General features: G+C 37.0%; 1 protein-coding gene across 2 annotated transcripts in view; it reads right to left on the reverse strand.

The window, feature by feature from the left end:
• SLC25A40 (solute carrier family 25 member 40) overlaps positions 1-19,224 on the reverse strand; it is a 50,878-nt gene extending 31,654 nt beyond the window's left edge. Inside the window, exons 1-2 of one of the 2 annotated variants that reach the window (XM_068550488.1) lie at positions 19,136-19,218; positions 2,037-2,102 (exon numbers count right to left, since the gene is read on the reverse strand). The gene's annotated coding sequence lies outside the window, so the exon portion shown is untranslated. Of the gene's footprint in view, positions 1-2,036; positions 2,103-19,135 lie in introns of both variants that reach the window. The other variant, XM_068550489.1, reaches the window with a different exon arrangement.
• Positions 19,225-19,353: the final 129 nt, after the last annotated feature.

The following is a 19,353-nucleotide window of genomic DNA, read 5'->3' on the forward strand; positions in this document are numbered from 1 at the left end:
ATTAGAGCATTAAGAAAACGGACTCTGGCCATGTAAAAGAATGAAAGCAGCTGACCAACAAGGCTCAAAATCTGAATTTAGCCTCACAAGAACTACTCAGGTACTCGAATCTAGTACAGAATTATCAGCGAATATAGCACTATTTTTATTGCATATCAAACACTGTTGCAAAGGTACAAAATAAAATCAAAAACATAACCTTCATAAGAAGCGTTATCTTACAAAACTTTAATGAGAAAAGCAACATATACTCTTTTGAAAAACTCAGTTAACACAAAAGTATAAAAATCACTTATAAACTTATTTTTAAAAAATAACCACTTGGGGCTTCCCTAGTGGCACAGTGGTTAAGAATCTGCCTGCTAATGGAGGGGACACCGGTTCGAGCCCTGGTCTGGGAAGATCCCACATGCCGCGGAGCAACTAAGCCTGTGCGCCGCAACTACTGAGCCTGCACTCTAGAGCCCGCGTGCCACAACTACTGAAGCCTGCGTGCCTAGAGCCCGTGCTCTGCAACAAGAGAAGCCACCGCAATGAGAAGCCCACACGCTGCAATGAAGAGTAGCCCCCACTCACCGCAACTAGAGAAAGCCCACAAGCAGCAACAAAGACCCAACACAGCCAAAAATAAATTAATTAAAAAAATAAAAATAAAAAAATAACCACTCATGACCAAAAAAGTAAAATAAAACAAATTTAAAAAAAAAAAAGGGAATTCCCTGGTAGGCCAGTGGTTCGGACTCCATGCTTCCACTGCTGAGGGCCCAGGTTCGATCCCTGGTCCAGGAACTAAGATCCTGCAAGCCGTGCGGTGCAGCCAAAAAAATAAAATAAAACAAATGAAAAAGTAACCACTGGCAACATACAGTATCATCTTTCCAAATGTCTATGTGCATAAAAACACATATATGTATATGTATAATATATGTATACAGACAGGAAGATTACATCTAACTAATCAATTACAAACATTCGTATTATCTGTGTATATGTATTCCTGTATCTGTGTATATGCACCTTTTTTGAAACACAAAATAGATCAATACTACTCATATTGTTTAGTAGCCAGCTTTGACACTTAAAAATATATTACAAACATGCCAATAAATAGATTTACATTATCATTTTTAATGCTTACATGGTTTTTAATTATACTTATTTAGTCATCCTCATATTCTTATTTAGGTTACTGACAATTTGTCATTAATTCATTAATTTCATAAACTCTCATATAAATATCCTTATACATACATCTTATTGTAGTGTTCCTACAATTACTATAGAAAAAAAAGTAAGATTGCTGGACTAAGCTAAAAGCTTGAGACAAATTGCCAAAATGCTTTCCAGAAAGATTGGACCAACTTATACTTCCACACTGGCAATAAATGAGTTCCTATTAGCCCATAAATTAACCAAATGCCCTCTCATATTACATATCACTTATTTTTTCTAAACCATTTGGAAGTAGATTGCCATACATCACACCCCTTTCAGCCTAAATACCTCAGAATATTCCTATATAATCAAGGTACAATTATCAAATTGAGGAAACAACGTTGATAGTATCCTACAGTTCATTTTCCAATTTTGTCAATTATCCCAATAATGACCTTTATAAAAATGAATGGTAGCTGTATTGTTTATTTTTTTTATTTTTTATTTCTTAAAAATTTCTTTATTTTATTTTATTTATTTTATTTTTGGCTGCGTTGGGTCTTCGTTGCTGTGCACGGGCTTTCTCTGGTTGGGGCGAGCGGGGGCTACTCTTAGTTGCAGTGTGCGGGCTTCTGATTGTAGTGGCTTCTCTTTGTTGTGGAGCATGGACTCTAGGCACACGGGCTCAGTAGTTGTGGCTCGCGGGCTCTAGAGTGCAGGCTCAGTAGTTGTGGCGAATGGGCTTAGTTGCTCCGTGGCATGTGGGATCTTCCCGGACCAGGGCTTGAACCCGTGTCCCCTGCATTGGCAGGCAGATTCTTAACCACTGCACCACCACGGAAGCCCTGTATTGTTTCTTTAGACTTTTATTATTTACCTACCTGGTTTAAGTCTTTTCCTCAACTCTATGTTCCAATATTTTGTTTGTAACATCAGTAGCTGAAAATCTGTAGTGAAAAAAGAAAGTTAACTGTCTTATCTTTTCAGACAAGAAAGGGATAACAACCCTAAAGGAAAGGAGTATATAAAAACTTTAAAACACAAATCAACAAATATTTATTAACTATTACTTTTAAAATATTTCTATTAAGTGCTTTGAGGAATATGAAGAGCACTCCACAAATGTTATCATTAGAGTTACAAAAGTATTTTCACAAAAAAATCTTCATATTTTCCCAGTAAATATACTCTGCTTTAAAAACAATTCTAAACCTGAACATACGGACCCATCTTAGTATCAACAGAAGTTGAACAACCAGATTTTGTGACACTTACAGGAAATTCAGAGACTAAAGTAACATGGTAAAGCTTGACACAAAATATAGAAGAAGGTATAATACTCTGGTATACAGGACTACTGTCTTAGTTTCTTCAACAAGTGAAAGTAGGGTGGGAGAAAAGGTGGCAGGGGAGGTATAACCGTTCTAGAATAAAGGAATCCAACCAAATGAATCCTGGTTTGAAAAAACGAACTTTAAAAAGCCAGTCTGAAAGTAACTAAAGAAATCTGAACGTGGGCTGGATATCAGATAATATATTTAAATTACTGTTGATTTTGTTAGTGAGATGTTATTATGGTTACGTACAAAGTGTCTTTTTTAAAGAGGTTCATACTGACATATTAAGGGCTGAAATGTTATGATAGCTGTAGTTTATAATAGTCCAGAAAAAATATATTATAATGTTAATGATCTGTTAAATCTAGGTGTTATTTCACTCTTCTGAATTTTTCTGTCTATGGGAAAATTTGCACAATAAATTTTTTTTTTAATTCCTGAAATGTATGTAGAACCTTCAAATCTAAGCACCTACTTCTAACATTTATTTGAACACAGGTCTTTTAAGTGGAAAAATAACACACATATGCTACAATACAGGTATATGCCTCCTCCAGAAAGGTAAGAAGACCTACAGTGCTTTATTTTGGCACCATCCTAGCAAAGTTGGCAACCTGAATATTCTCACCTTAAATTAAGGCTAGAAATATTGACATATTTCTAGCAATTATTTAGGATGTAAGGGGAAAAATCCAAAAATTAGATGTAACTTCTTAGAACCAAAAATTAAGGTTATTGAACTTTTATTTCTTAACATATACATATTTCAGAAAAATGTCATGTCAACAATCTCTGAAGATCATAACATGAATCTACTGATGAGGTCTGAAAAATTAGTCTCCTTTTCAAAATATTGTGGGTCAAATGGATAACAACATACCCAAAGATTCAGTAGAATATGAAGAAAAAGTGGCAAGTTATATATATAATCTTAGTGGAATGTCTAGAACTCAAAATGTATTCTCCAGTGCTTTAAATTCCCTCCAGTCCAGGGGGACTTCCCTGGTGGTCCAGTGGTTAAGAATCCATCTTGCAATGCAGAGGACGCCAGTTCGATCCCTGGCTGGGGGACTAAGATCCCACAGCTACTGACCCCGCGCACTGCAACTACAGAGCCCACGCACCACAACTAGAGAGAAGCCCGCGCGCCACAACGAAAGATCCCGCATGCCGCGACTAGGACCTGATGCAGCCAAAAAATAAATAAATAAATAAATTCCCTCCAGTCCAATCAACCTACTTCTCTTTTTTCTTTGTATCCACTCTTCTATGTGGCAGGTACCATCCCTTTTTCAGGGAGCACACGGACTAGTGAGAAAGATGACTTTAACATTAATATCTCCTTTAACTTTATGAGTCTTAAACAAATGTTCTACAAGAATAGCTTCCTTGCTCAACTATACAAAATTCCTATACAACTATACAAAATTCCTCTTTTCTATACTTTTTCTGCATTCTGTACTCACTTAATATTAATGATTTGCTATACCTGGCCAAGGTGGACTTCAAATATAAATGGCAAACACTCTTAACATGAATAATCAATGAGCCCCTCTTGGGGGAAGAAAGCTACCTGATGACAAAATCTACTCAATCAAGCGATGAATGGAGATGCTTTAGTAAAAGGATTAGAGCAATATCCAAGTCAGAAAATAGTAAATCAATATATACTTAGTATCATCAGAACTTTAAATTTTTTCCATCAAATGTGTGTTAAATGCTATCTTATTATAGTTTTATGTTCCCTGGTCATTAACGATGCTGAACATCTCTTCATATTATTACCAGTATGTACTGCCTCTTCTGTACTATGTCCGTTCATATCTTTTGTCCATTTTTCTCCTGGGGCATTTACTTCTTTTTATTGGTTTGAGGAATTTTTTATTCTTAGTACAAATTATTTGCAGGCTGTGTGAACTGTCTCTTCTCAGAGTCTATGATTTACCTTTCCACTTTCTTTAAAGCATATTTTAATAAAGTTCGTAATTATTTTTTGTGGTTAAAAAAGAAACACAACATGAAGTCTACCTTCTTAACAAAATTTTAAGTGTACAGTACAGCACTGTTAACTATATGCACATTGTTTTACAGAAGATCTCTAGAACTTTTTCATTTTGCATGACTGAGACTCTATACTCATTAAATAGCAACTCCTTATTTCCCCCTTCTTTTCAGCCCCTGGCAACAACCACCATTCTATGTTCTTCTGCTAAGAGTTTGACTACTTTAGATACCTCTTATGATCAGAATCATGCAGTATTGCTCCTTCTGTGACTGGCTTATTTCGTCCAGCATAATGCCCTCAAAGTTCATCCATGTTGTAGCCTATGACAGGATTTCCTTCTTTTATAAGAAGTATATAATACTCTATTGTATGTATATACCACCTTTTCATTATCCATTCATCCACTGATGGACATTTACATTGTTTCCATTTCTTGAATTACGCATATTGCTACAATGAATATGGGAATACAAATATCTCTTTGAGATCCTGATTTCAATTCTTTTGGATAAATATCCAAAAGAGGGATTGCTAGATCACATAGTTGTTCTATTTTAAGTTTTCTGAGGAATCTCCACACTGTTTTCCATAGTACACCATTTTACATTCTTACCAACAATGCACAACGTTCTGATTTCTCCGCATCCTCACTAGCACTTGTTATTTTGTTTTGTTTTTTAATAATGGCCATCATAACAAGTGAAGTGACAACCTTGTGATTTTGATTTCATTTGCTTGATGATTAGTGATGCTCAGTGTCTTTTCATATTCCTGTTGGCCATTTGTACATCTTCTTTGGGGAAATGTCTATTAAGGTCTTTTATCCATTTTTAAATCAGATTATTTGTTTCTTTGTTGTTGTGTTGTAGGTGCTCCTTATATATTTAGAATACTAATCCCTTATTTGATATATTGTCTGTATATATTTTTGTCCCATCCCATAGACTGTCTTTTCACTCTATTGTTTACTTCCTTTGGTGTATAGAAGCTTTTCAGTTTGATACAGTCCCACCTGTCTTTTGTTTTTATTGCTGTGTATTTTGGTGTCACAGCCAAGAAATCATTGCCAAGATAAATGCTATGAGGCTATTCCCCGTTTTCTTCTAGGATTTTTTTAAATTGTGGGCCTTATATTTAAGTCTTTAATCCATTTTGAGTTGATTTTGTATATGGTATAAGGGTCAAAATTCTTAATGTAGCCAAATTTACTGGCCTTTTCCTTTTTTTAAAAAAAAATAAATTTATTTATATTTGCTTATTTATTTATTTATTGGCTGTGTTGGGACTTCGTTGCTGTGTGCAGGCTTTCTCTAGTTGTGGCGAGCAGGGGCTACTCTTCATTGCGGTGCACGGGCTTCTCACTGTGGTGGCTTCTCTTTGTTGTAGAGCACGGGATCTAAGCGCACAGGCTTCAGTAGTTGTGGCACGTGGGCTCTTAAGTGCAGGCTCAGTAGTTGTGGCGCACGGGCTTAGCTGCTCTGTGGCATGTGGGATCTTCCCGGACCACGGCTTGAACCCGTGACCCTGCATTGGCAGGCGGATTCTTAACCACTGCGCCACCAGGGAAGTCCCAGCCTTTTCCTTTATGGATAACACTTCTTTTGTGTTTTCTTTAAACAATCTTGCCCTACTCAAAAGTCCAAAGATACTCACCCATATTTTCTCCCTAAAAGTTTTAAACTTTTGCTATTGACAAATTTTAAGTCCTTAATCCATACAGAGAAGTATTTTAATAGTACGTGAAGTAGTGATCTAATTTCATCTTTTTCCATGTTAAAATAGATAACTACTTTATCCAGCTCCAAGTATTAAATAATCCCTCCGTTCTCCTTTCAACTGACATACTACTTGATCATAACTAAGTTCCATTCCTGTGTGGAACTGTTTCTAGTCTCTCTATTCTATTGGTCAACTTATCTATCCTTAAACTGTACCACACTGTATTATTATTGTGTCCTAATATGTCCTCATATTTGGCAGGGCCAGTCTACCCTCCCTGTTCTTCTTCAGAAGTGTCATGATTATTCTTGGCCCTATGGTCCTTCATGTAAGTTTAAAAATCATCTTACCATTTTCCTTGAAAAACCTCTTTCGGATTTTGATTTGAATTGAATTGAATCTACAGATAAAACTGGAGAGAATCATTATTATTGATTTAATATCTTTCTTCTTTTTAAGATAGGCTTTGTAGGGCTAAAAATTCCCTTCCAAGCACTGTTTATATTGCACCTCACAAATCTGGGTATACTGTGTTGTCATTTTCATTCTGTTCAAAATATTTTCTAACTTTCTGGTGTTTCTTATACCATACTTATTGGGTTTTGGTATCAAGGCTATGCTAATCTCATAAAATTAGGTGGAGAATCAATTACTGAGCCTGCGCGTCTGCAGCCTGTGCTCCGCAACAAGAGAGGCCGTGACAGTGAGAGGCCCACGCACCGCGATGAAGAGTGGCCCCCGCTTGCCACAACTAGAAGAAAGCCCTCGCACAGAAACGAAGACCCAACACAGCCAAAAATAAATAAATAAATTAATTTTTTAAAAAAGAAAAAAAATTAGGTGGAGAATATTTTCTTTTAGAAGAGTCTGTAAGGTTGGGATTATTTGATCCTTAAATATTTGATAGAATATAACTGTGAATTATAATTGTATCTGTGAATTTCATTTTGTGTTTTCAAAATATGCATAATTTTATTATTTGTTAAACAGATACTCAGAAAAATTCATGCATTTTTTTTGGTGATGAAAATGCTATGATTATTTTGTACATAAACAATCACCAACCTTACCACAAAAATGTAATAACATCTACTAAACCAAAGAAGAAGAGAAATCCTCATTGAGTTTTATAATTTTTGTGTGACATTATCAAGCATACCAACCTACACATAATGAGAGTCCCAGAAGGAGAGGATAGAAAGGGACAGAAAGAATACAAGCCAAAAACTTCCCAACTTTGATTAATGGGGGGGGGGAGGAGAAAAAGAAACTATACATCCAAGAGGCTCAACAAATTCCTGGTAGGATAAACTGAAAGAAAGCCACACTGAGAACATTATAATCAAACTGCCAAAAGCCAAATACAATGAGAATTCTGAAAGCAGCGAGAGGAGCAATTCATTATATTAAAAGGATCTTCAATGATTAAAAAGCTGATTTCATATCTAAAACCATGGAGACCAGAAGGCAGTGGAATAACATTTTCAAGCAGTGAACAAAAAAGACTGTTAACGAAGAATTCTACATCTAGCAAAATTATCCTCCAAAATTGAGAAAAAATTAAGATATACCCAGATAAACAAAATCAGAAGTTGTCACTAGTGATCTTGTCCTACAAGAAATACTAGGAGGAATCCAGTCAGGCTAAAATGAAATGAAACACACCACTAGATAGTAACTGGAATTCATATGATGAAACAAAGAGCACTGGCAAAGGTAACAACCTAGATGAATATAAAAGAAAACTGGATAAAGCAATAAAATAAATCTTTGTTGATACGCATTCAATATATAAAGATGTAATTCGTATGACAATAATAGCACAAAGGAAGGGAGAAGAGAATTGAGCCATATACTGTTGAAGTTAAAATGATACTAATCTGAACCAGACTGTTATAAATTAAAACACTAATTATAATTCCCTAGGCAACCACTAAGAAAATACCTCAAAAAAATATAATAGAAGAGACAAGGAAACTAAAATGGTATATGAGAAAGTATCTATTTAAAACAAGTGAAGGCAGCAATGAAGGAAGAATGTGACTAAACAAATGTATAGAAACAAATAGAAAAATGGCAGACATAAATTCTTTTAAACGTAAAATGGATTAAACAATCCACAAAAGGGCAAAGATGGGCAGAATTTTTAAAAAAAATCAAACTATACCCTATCTATAAGAGACCTATTTTATATTCAAACACAAAAATAGATTGAAAGTAAAAGAATAGCACATAAGTAAAGGCAACTACATACATAAACATAAGAGTCTGCATTAATGGATTTTTGGTTAGTAATTCCTTTTTCCCTTCTAATGACTTAAAATACAATTATATACAACAATAATTAAAAATCTATGTTAATCACTGCCATTTATAACATTACGTTATTTGTAACATACAATGTCATTAACATTGCATATTTGTTTATATATGTTATATGTTTACTATATATATCAACATAACATATACAAATATATTTGTTACATGTTTATAATATACACATTTAAATGCACATTACATATGTGCTTACATTATACATATTGCATACATTATATACGTTATACATACAACAGTAACAATATGTCATTTATAACAATAACAACATAAGGGGGTTGGGGGAATGGAGTTATACAGGAGTGAAGTTTTTGTATACTATTAAAACCAAGTTGGTATTAATCTGAAATCACTGTTATAAATGTGAATTGTAATCCTCAAGACAACCACTAAAAACATAACTAAAATATATACAGAAAAAATGAGAAGGCAATCAAAACAGTACACTAGAACATCTAACACAAAAGAAGGCAGTAAAGGAACTGAGTAACAAAAATATATGACATACACAAAACAAAGAGCAAAATGGCAATGCAAGTCTTCTATTTGAATAATTTCATTAAAGATAAATGGATTAAACTCTCTAAGAGACAGAGACTGGAAGGTTAAATATAAAAAGTGATCTAACTATATGCTGTCTATAAGAAACTCATTTTAGTACCAAATACACAAATAGGTTGAAAATAAAACTGTAAAAAGAGATGCTATGAAAATAGTAACCAAAAGAGAGCTAGAGTGACAATACTAATATCAGACAAAATAAATTTTAAGACAAAAATTGTTAAAGTAGACAAAGAAGAATGTTATACGATGATATAAGGGTCAATCTATCAAGATAAAAAAAACTATAAACATATATACACCTAACAACAGAGTCCCAAATTATATGAAGCAAAAACTGACAGAAGATAGCCCAACAACAGTTGGAAGCTTCAATATATTTCATTTTCAATAATGAACAGAACTAGACAAAAGATAAACAAGGAACTAGAAAACTTAAACAATACTATAAACCAACTAGACCTAACAACACACAGAATACTCCACCAAACAAGAGCAAAATACACATTCTTCTCAGGTGAACATGGATTATTCTCCATGAGAGATCATATGTTAGGGCACAAAAAAAGTTTCAATAAGTTTAAAAAAACTAAAATAATACAAAGCATCTTCTCTGACCACAGTAGAATAAGAAATCAGTAACAAAAGGAAATTTGGAAAATTAAAAAATGTTGAATGAAAAAATACACTCTTAAATAACCAATAGGTCAAAGAATCCATTACAAGGTAAGTTAGAAAATACCTTGAAATGAATGAAAATGAAAACACAACATATCAAAACTTAAAGAATGCAACAAAAGCAGTGCTAAGAGGGAAATTTATAGTTTCAAAAGCCTACATTAAAAAATAAGAAAGATCTCTCCAATCAATGACCTAAAATTCTCCCTTATGGAACCCAAAAAAAGAAGAGTTACCTAAACCCAAAGCAAGAAGAGGAAAGAAATATTATAGATTAGAATGTAAATAAACAAAAAAAAATAGAAGAAAAACCATCGAGAATCAATGAAACCAAAAGTTGCTTCTTTAAAAAGATCACCAAAGTTAACAAACATTTAGTTAAACTGACCAAGAAAAATGAGAAGACTCAAATCAGTAAAATCAGGCATGAAAGTAGAGATATTACCACCAGCTTTACAGAAAAAAAAATTATTATAGGAGAATAATACAAACAAGTATCTGTCAACAAATCATTTAACCTAAATGAAATAAACAAATTCCTAAAAACATACAAAGTACCAAAAGTGACTCATGAAGAAAGGGAATACTTTCTAACTCATTCTATAAAACAAATATTACTCTGATTGGGCTTCCCTGGTGGCACAGAGGTTGAGAGTCTGCCTGCCAATGCAGGGGACACGGGTTCGAGCCCTGGTCTGGGAGGATCCCACATGCCACAGAACGACTAGGCCCGTGAACCACAGCTACTGAGCCTGCGCGTCTGGAGCCTGTGCTCCGCAACAAGAGAGGCCGCGACAGTGAGAGGCCCGCGCACCGCGATGAGGAGTGGCCCCCGCTCGCCGGAACTAGAGAAAGCCTTCACACAGAAACGAAGACCCAACACAGCCATAAATAAATAAATAAATAAATAAATTTATTTAAAAAAAAAAAATCTTCCACCATCTTGGACCTAGTTGGTTTTAACCAGTTTATGTCATATCCTCAACGGCTCTGTCATTCTTTAAGAGTTGTGCCCTGCCTGCTTCCCTCCTGTTTCATATGTACATATAAGATACATTAGTCTGTAGTTGTCAAGTGATGTCTTTTTATGGCCACGGAGCGACTAGCCACATTACTGAGCCTGCGCGTCTGGAGCCTGTGTTCCGCAACAAGAGAGGCCACGATGGTGAGAGGCCCGCGCACCGTGATGAAGAGTGGCCCCCACTTGCCGCAACTAGAGAGAGCCCTCGCACAGAAACGAAGACCCAACACAGCCATAAATTAAAATAAAATTTTAAAAAAAAATATTACTCTGATACCAAAGCCATAAAAAGACATCACTTGAAAACTACAGACTAACGTATCTTATATGTACATATGAAACAGGAAGGAAGCGGGCAGGGCACAACTCTTAAAGAATGACAGAGCCGTTGAGGATACGACATAAACTGGTTAAAGCCAACTAGGTCCAAGATGGTGGAAGATTCCACTTCCAATAGACCTTGAGCCTCATCATACGCTCATTGTAATACATTAGCATGCTAAATGACACACCCACGGGTGTCATGACAGTTCCGAGGCTGACCATAAGAGGACAAAAAGTGGGCGGCAGCCCAATTCCTAGAAATCCCCGCCCCTTCCCCGATATAGTTGGAATAATCCTATGAAATTACCTAGCCCATAAAAACTAACCTCCCCATACTTTGGGTCACTCTCACCTTTTGAGACAGATCTCATTCTGTCTATGGAATGTGTATCTCTCTAAATAAATCCACTTCTTATCTATAACTTTGTCTCTCACTGAAGTCTTTCTGCAACGAGACAAGGAACCTGAGCTTCATTAAGTCCTGAGACCAGGTGTGCGATCTCAATTAGAAGACAGTGGGTTCGAGTCCCAACCTGAGTTTTGGCTGAGTAAAAGTCTCAGCCTGTGGGTTCAAGTTCCAATCTGAGTTTTGGCTGGGTTCGAATCCCATCTGAGTTGTGCAGTTTCATATAGATGCAAAAGTTCTCCACAAAATACTAGTAAGCCAAATCCAGCCTTATATTAAAACAATTTACACCATGATCAAGTTGGATTTAACCCCAAACATGCAAAGGTGGTTCAACTTATGAAAATCAATCAATGGAATTCACCATACTAATTAGATAAACAGAACCACATCATGAACTGTTAATACAGTAAAAATTGAAAAAAAAAAATCCAACATCTTTTCATGATGCCAACACTCAACAATGTAGGAAAAGAAGGGAATTTCATCAACATGATAAAGGGCACCTATGAAAACCCACATATAACATCATACTTAATGGAGAAAGACTGAAAGCTTTCCCCCTAACATCAGGAAAAAGACAAAGACGTCTGCTTTCTTGCTAATCATGGAAGTTCTAGCTACAGCAATTAAGCAATAAAAACAAACAAAGGCATCCAGATTTGAAAGAAAGAAGTAAAACTATCTCTATTCACAGATGACAAGATTTTATATCTTGAAAATTCCTAAGAATCCACCAAAAAAACCTATCAGAGCTAATAAATAAATTCAGCAAACAAAATCAGCATATAATAATCAATTGTAATTCTATATAGCAATTAACAATCTGAAAATGAAACTAAGAAAACAATTCCAGTTAGAAAAGCACCTGAGCATAACTTTATAGTTATGCCTTCTGGCCTCCTGTATCTGAGGTTCCTTGGATTCAAACAACTGCAGACCATGTAGTACTGTAGTACATATTTAATGAAAAAAAAAATCCACATGTAAGTGGACCTGCACAGTTCAAACGTGTGTACAGTGAAAATTACAGAACACTGCTGAAATAAACTAAAGCGGACCTAAGTAAGTGGGAAAACATCCTGTGTTCATGGATAGTAACCCATAATACTGTTAAGATGGCAATACTATACAAATTCAATGCAATCACTCTCAAAATTCCAACTGCTCTTTTGTAGAAATGAATATGCTGAACCTAAAATTCATATGAAATTTCAAGAGACCCTTTCAATAACCAAAACAATCCTGAAAAAGGAGCACAAATTTAGAGGACTCAGACTTCCCAATTTCAAAACTTACTAAAAGGCTACAGTAATCAAAGCAGTGTGGAACTAGCTTAAGGATAAACATATAGATCACGGAATAGAACTGATAGTCCCAAAACAACCTCATACATCTATGGTCAACTGATTTTCAACAGTCTTTTCAAGAAATGGTGCTGGGACAAATGGATATCCACATGCAAAAGAATAAAGTTGGACCCTTAGCTCACACAATATACACAAATTAACTTAAAATGGGTCAAAGACCTAAGCTAAAACTACAAAACTCTTAGAAGATAAGATGAAGTAAAGCCAAATGACCTTAGATTTGGCAATAGGTTCCTAAATATGACACTAAAAGTACAAGAAACAAAAGAAAAACATAAATTTGAATTTTATCAAAATTAAAACTTTTTTGTATCACAGGACACTGCCAAAAAAGTGAAGACAAGCCACAGGATTGGAGAAAATTTTTGCACATCTCTCTGATAAGAGTCTACTATACAAAATCTTTAAGAACACTTACAACTCCACAACAAAAAGCCAAGAGCCCAATTAAAAAATGGGCACGGGGCTTCCCTGGTGGCGGTGGTTGAGAATCTGCCTGCCAATGCAGGGGACACGGGTTCGAGCCCTGGTCTGGGAGGATCCCACATGCCGTGGAGCGACTAGGCCCGTGTGCCACAACTGCTGAGCCTGCGCGTCTGGAGCCTGTGCTCCGCAACGAGAGAGGCCTCGATAGTGAGAGGCCTGCGCACCGTGATGAAGAGTGGCCCCCACTTGCCGCAACTGGAGAGAGCCCTCGCACAGAGACAAAGACCCAACACAGCCATAAATAAATTAATTAATTAATTTTAAAAAAAATAGTAAGGTTATGATGCTGGTATATAGTATTAAAAAAAAAAAATGGGCAAAGGACCTGAAAAGACACTTATTCAAAGAAGATATACTAATGGCCAAGTAACACATGAAAAGATGCTCAACATCACTGATCATTAGAGAAATGCAAATCAAAACCACGATGAGATACCACTTCACAGCCAGTAGGAAAGCTATAATTTAAAAAAGAAAAAAGAAAAAAGGAAATATAACAAGTGTAGATGAGGATGTGGAGAAATAGGCAACCTTTTACACTGCTGGTGGTAATGTACAATGATGCAGCCACTGTGGAAAAGCTTGGCAGTTCCTGAAAATGTTAAACTTTAATTATCATATGACCCAGAAATTCCTAGGTATATACACAAGAGAACTGAAAAACAGAGTCTAACAAAAACTTGTACACAAATGTTCACAGTGTTATTCATAACAGCCAAAAGTAGAAATAACCCAAATGTTCAACTGACGAATGGATAAATAAAATGTAGTATAACCCTACCAGGGAATTTAATTTTATTCAGCCATAAAAAAAAGACTGAAGTATTGATACATGCTACAATGTGGATGAACCTTGAAAACATTATGCTAAATGAAAGAAGCCAGGCATAAAAAACACTTATTTTATTATGCCATTTATATCAATACGAAATGTCCATAATTGGCAAATCCATAGAAACAGAAAGCAGATTAGTAGTTGCCACAGGTTGCGGGGAGGGGGGAATAAGGAATGACTGCCTAATGAGTACCGGGTTTCTTTTTGAGGTATTGAAAATGTCTGGAATTATATGGTGGTGATCATTGCACAACACTGTGAATACACTGAAAGTCACTGAACTATACACTTCAAGATAGTTTAAATGAATTTTATGTTAGGGAATTTCATCTCAATTTTTAAAAAAACTACATGAGATAACCAGTTCACACCCAGTGAGTGACAAGGATCTTTAACAACTGGGACTCTCCTACATTGCTGCAAGGAACAGTTACTAAAAACGTCTGTAGTTTCTCATCATGTTAAATATTCAGTAAACATATGATCTATCAATTCCAAGAAAAATAAAAGCCTATGTCCACAAAAAGACCTATATACAAATGTTCATAGCAGCATTATTCATAATCGCCCCAAATTAGAAATGACCCAAATATCCATCAAGAGGGGATGGATAAACTGTGGTATATTCACAGAATGGAACACTACTCAACAATAAAAAGAAATGGACTAATGATACATGTAGCAACATGGATGAATCATGAAAATATGTTATGCAAAATAATGAAGATGCAAAGCATATAAATTATATGATTCCATTCATAGGAAGTTGAAATACAGGAAAAATTATTTATGATATTAGAAATCAAAAGAGTGGTTACCACTGGTGGGAGAAGGGAGATTGGAACAAGGAGTGAAATAACTTTCTGTGGTGACAGAAATGTTCTTTATTTTGATGGGGGGTGGTAATTACATGGATATACATATTTGTTAGAACTCACCAATCTGTACGCTTAAAATGGGTGCACTTTATTGTATGTGGATTATAAAACATATTAGAAAATTTTAAAACTTACATGATGAGACTTCAATGGGAGTCTTAAAGTAAACAAGTCTCACTGGGCCTAGCCCATTGTAGGTGCTCAATCAATATAAAAGGAAAGAAAAAAGTGGGCTAGGAAGGCAGATTGTTTTATAACCATGGCTGGGAGTTCCCTCGTGGTGCAGTGGTTAAGAATCCGCCTGCCAATGCAGGGGAACGGATTTGATCCCTGGTCCGAGAAGATCCCACATGCCGCGGAAAAACTAAGCCCGTGCACCACAACTACTGAGCCTGCGCTCTAGAGCCCACAAGCCACAACTGCTGAGCCCACGTGCTGCAACTACTGAAGCCCGCGCGCCTAGAGCCCGTGCTCTGCAACGAGAAGCCACCGCAAGGAGAAGCCCGTGCACTGAAGAGTAGCGCCCACTCGCCGCAACTAGAGAAAGCCCACACACAGCAATGAAGACCCAGAAAAGCCATAAAAAAAAAAATTGCCAAATATGTATTGTGTAATATCCTAAAGGAATTTACAGTCTAGTTCAGGATGTAATACAACCTCTGAACCAACTCATTATCCTTAACAGCTCCGACAGGTACCACAGCAGCCTCTGAATTATACTGTCTCAACGTGATTCACTCTCAAATTTTGAATTTTCCTGTCTTGCTTATTCTCCATTTTTGACCCTTCGCTTAGGTTATGTTCAGGGACTTGATATGCTGAATTTTCCTTGGTTTCCCAGCCCAGCCTCACCTGAGACACGGACTTCAGCGCCACAGCCACTAACCAACTCTATCCCTTCATACGCTGAGCTTGCAAAACTAAGAACTAAATCTCAGAAAAACCTTAGGCCCTCCAATTCACCAGGGTAATGAGACTCTAAAATACGAAAATTAATTAATAACAATAGCAACAGAACACATTTCAGGAAATAATATATCAATAGCTGGCAAATAAATCAAACTGGACTATTACTGAAGGCCCCAAATGAGCAGGAGATAAAGGCTGAGTCTAAGTCAGGCTTGCTATGAAAAGGAAAGAGCGGTGCTTTGTGACCACCTAGAGGGGTGGGATGGGGAGGGTGGGAGGGAGGGAGATGCAAGAGGGAAGAGAAATGGGAACATATTGTATATGTATAACTGATTCACTTTGTTATAAAGCAGAATTTAACACACCATTGTAAGGCAATTATACTTCAATAAAGATGTTTAAAAAAAAAAAAAAAAAGAAAAGGAAAGAGGAACAACTGTGAGCCAGGTGGAGAGGCTTAAGGAAAAGAAATAAGAAAGGAAAAAGGTATTGCAGAAGAATGAATAAATCCATTTGATTTGTCTAGAACACTAGAATAAGAATGAATTGTCTAGACTCTAGAATAAGAATTATATTTGTATATTCATGAGGTAGTCTGAAAAAGCAAATTAAGGCCTCATTTGATAATTACAAAAAGTTGTGGGGTAGACAGAGCACATATTATTTGCATTTACAGATGAGGAAATTGTAGTATGGCAAGGTTAGTATTTGCCCAAGGTCATAAAACTACCTAGGAATAGAGCCAGTACAGAATGAAATTCATTTTCTCTTTATTCACAGTCAAACGTTCGTTTACTTAGACCATGATTCTACTCAATGTTTTCCAACTTTGCTTAATAGAATTCTTTAACCAACTTTTCACAAGTAACGCTGCCCCCATTTATTTCTTCTTGCATGTATACCTTTCACCTGAAGCACATCTCAAGACATACTTTAAATAAATCTTATTCTTTGACCAACAGCCCTGATTATTTGCATGATAGTAAGGAGGTTTCTATGTTTACAGGCCATAGATATATGACCACATCCTTCTTCTGGTGGCTACTACAAGATTTGAGTTCCAATAATAATTTTTTTAAATTGTCCTTGGGTTACAGATCGGAAAATTTCTAACACTGTCCAGCAAAACAAACTTTCTGCTTATTCACAGCTTGACATTATTTCCTGCAGTGCAGTCAAGGGTGTGTCTAAAAGCCTAGGGTGCCACTATGTTACTTTCCTTCCTCATTATAGTAAATAAGAAAGGTACCTCATCTTTCACTGGAACATAAAATGGGCTTCCTGTTTTTATTTTCTTCGACAGAAACCTATCTTTCCCATATCCCCTAAACCTTCCAAAGACCCTATCTTCCCTTCCTATCATGATAATTTCCTATACTGACAAATTTTTTCCAAGAGTATAGTCAACCCATCTCCACTTCAAGCCCATCATTTTTATCTAGTACTTACCTTAGCCATCGCCTGAAATTCTAAGGAACCAATGACATCTTAAACACCAGAATCGAAGGCCTATTTGTCAAGTCTTAGCCTTTTGGAAGGCTTGAAGATGGAGAGAGGCTGATGTAGAGTTCACCAGGATGACAGCACTTACTCAGCTCTTACTCTGCGCCAGTCAGTGTACTAATTAAGCTTCCAAAAATGTTCCAATTAATTCTCACAACATCTGAGAAGTGTTTATTACCTCCATTTTCAGATATTAAAATTTAGGACCAAAATTACCCAAAACCATACAGTTAGTGAAGCCTGCACGATCCCAAAGTTTGTAATTCTGGGACATTTGAAGATTAGTTCCCAGTTCTCTTCCTAACTCTGTGGCCTTTTCTCCGTCTCCTTCACCAGTTCATCATCCTCCGCTCATCACTAGTTCTCGTATTTCACATGCTCTCCTGGGCAATTTCCATTTCCTCCCGTGGCTTTAGCTACCTTCTGTACTAGTGTTTCTCAATCTTTTAAAACTTTTTATAAACATAAAAATCATGTGCTCTTTTGGTAGCTTACATTTTGAAAACAGATTGTTTTTCCCAAATAGAAATTCTAGTGTTGTTCAAACTACACCTCCTCCTGCCTTTTAAGATCTGATAACCTCTTAGGCATCACCCCATGACTGAGAATCAGCAATTGGTCTGTATGACATCTCTCAAATCAGTCTTCCCTCTCCTGACCATCCCCACTCTCTCCCAGACATCTCTCCTGTATTACAAATATTACTAGGTGTCTAATAAAAAGAGATCCATTATCGTCTCCCCAGGCCCTTCAAACTAAGACCATCCACAGCAAAACTCATTTCCCTTAGCAAACATGAACCACCTCTTTGCGTTCTCCATTTTGGCTAAAGGTATTACAATCTACCCTTTCCTATACTTTTAAGGTACCTATTTGTGAAACGGCAACATTGGCACTAACTTCCCTTAGCTACTAAGTTAAAAATCAACCATCAAACAACGAGACACTATCGTGGCCAGGAGGGAAGGAATGTGAAGTATAGTACAAGATTTAACGCTTTTACTCCTTACGAAGTTTACAAGAAGAGACACACCAAAATCCATTCTTTGTGTGTGAAGCGTTTTCCCACTTACCGAACAAAATTAATTTACTTTTCAAAACATTTAAATGTAATCCTTACTACAAATCCCATTTTAGAGATGAAAAAAACTGAGATTCAAAGGGATTAGGTAATTTAACCAAATTTTAGAAGCTGGTCGGTGCAAGGTCCAGACCCGAAACCCTAGACTTGAGATTTCAAATTCCCTTTCCTGTTATTGTTGAAATAAACTTCTACACAATAAAATGAAATCAGGGGTGTGCACAACAGAGGTCAACAGAGCAGCGCACGCAAGTACCAGAAAGCACAAGGCACCCTAGACACGCTCTAGGCCGGGGGCCTCCTGGCCCAAGCCTCGCTCCGACGCCGCCCGGCCCCTCTCTCCCCGCTAAGACCTTCTGCGGCCTGCCTCCAGCCGGCCGGGTGACCACGGGAAAACGGCGCTCTGAGAATCGGGGCGCGCTGGGTAGAGGCTGCCGCCGCCAACCCGCCCCACCCCAATCTGCGTCCCGGCTCGGCCGCAGCCGCCGCGCCTCCAGCCGCCGGGACAGCCGAGCCGGGGTGAGCAAGCGTACCTGGTGGAGGAAGCGGCTGGAGGGCAGTCAGTCCCGGCAACCTCAGAAGGCGGGAATGACCTCGGAGGCGAGTTGGTCTGGCTGACGGCGCTAACTGCATTCATTCCGTTTAGCCACCTCGGAGCCACATGGCGGATCTGAGAGCGAGAAGACGTCACAGTGAGTAGGGCGCAGGGGCGGAGACGCGACCCGTGGGGGCGGGGCGCAGGCGCGAGGAG

This window comes from Eschrichtius robustus, chromosome 8 (genome assembly GCF_028021215.1).
Source record: "Eschrichtius robustus isolate mEscRob2 chromosome 8, mEscRob2.pri, whole genome shotgun sequence".
In the NCBI taxonomy this organism is placed as follows: Eukaryota; Metazoa; Chordata; class Mammalia; order Artiodactyla; family Eschrichtiidae; genus Eschrichtius; species Eschrichtius robustus.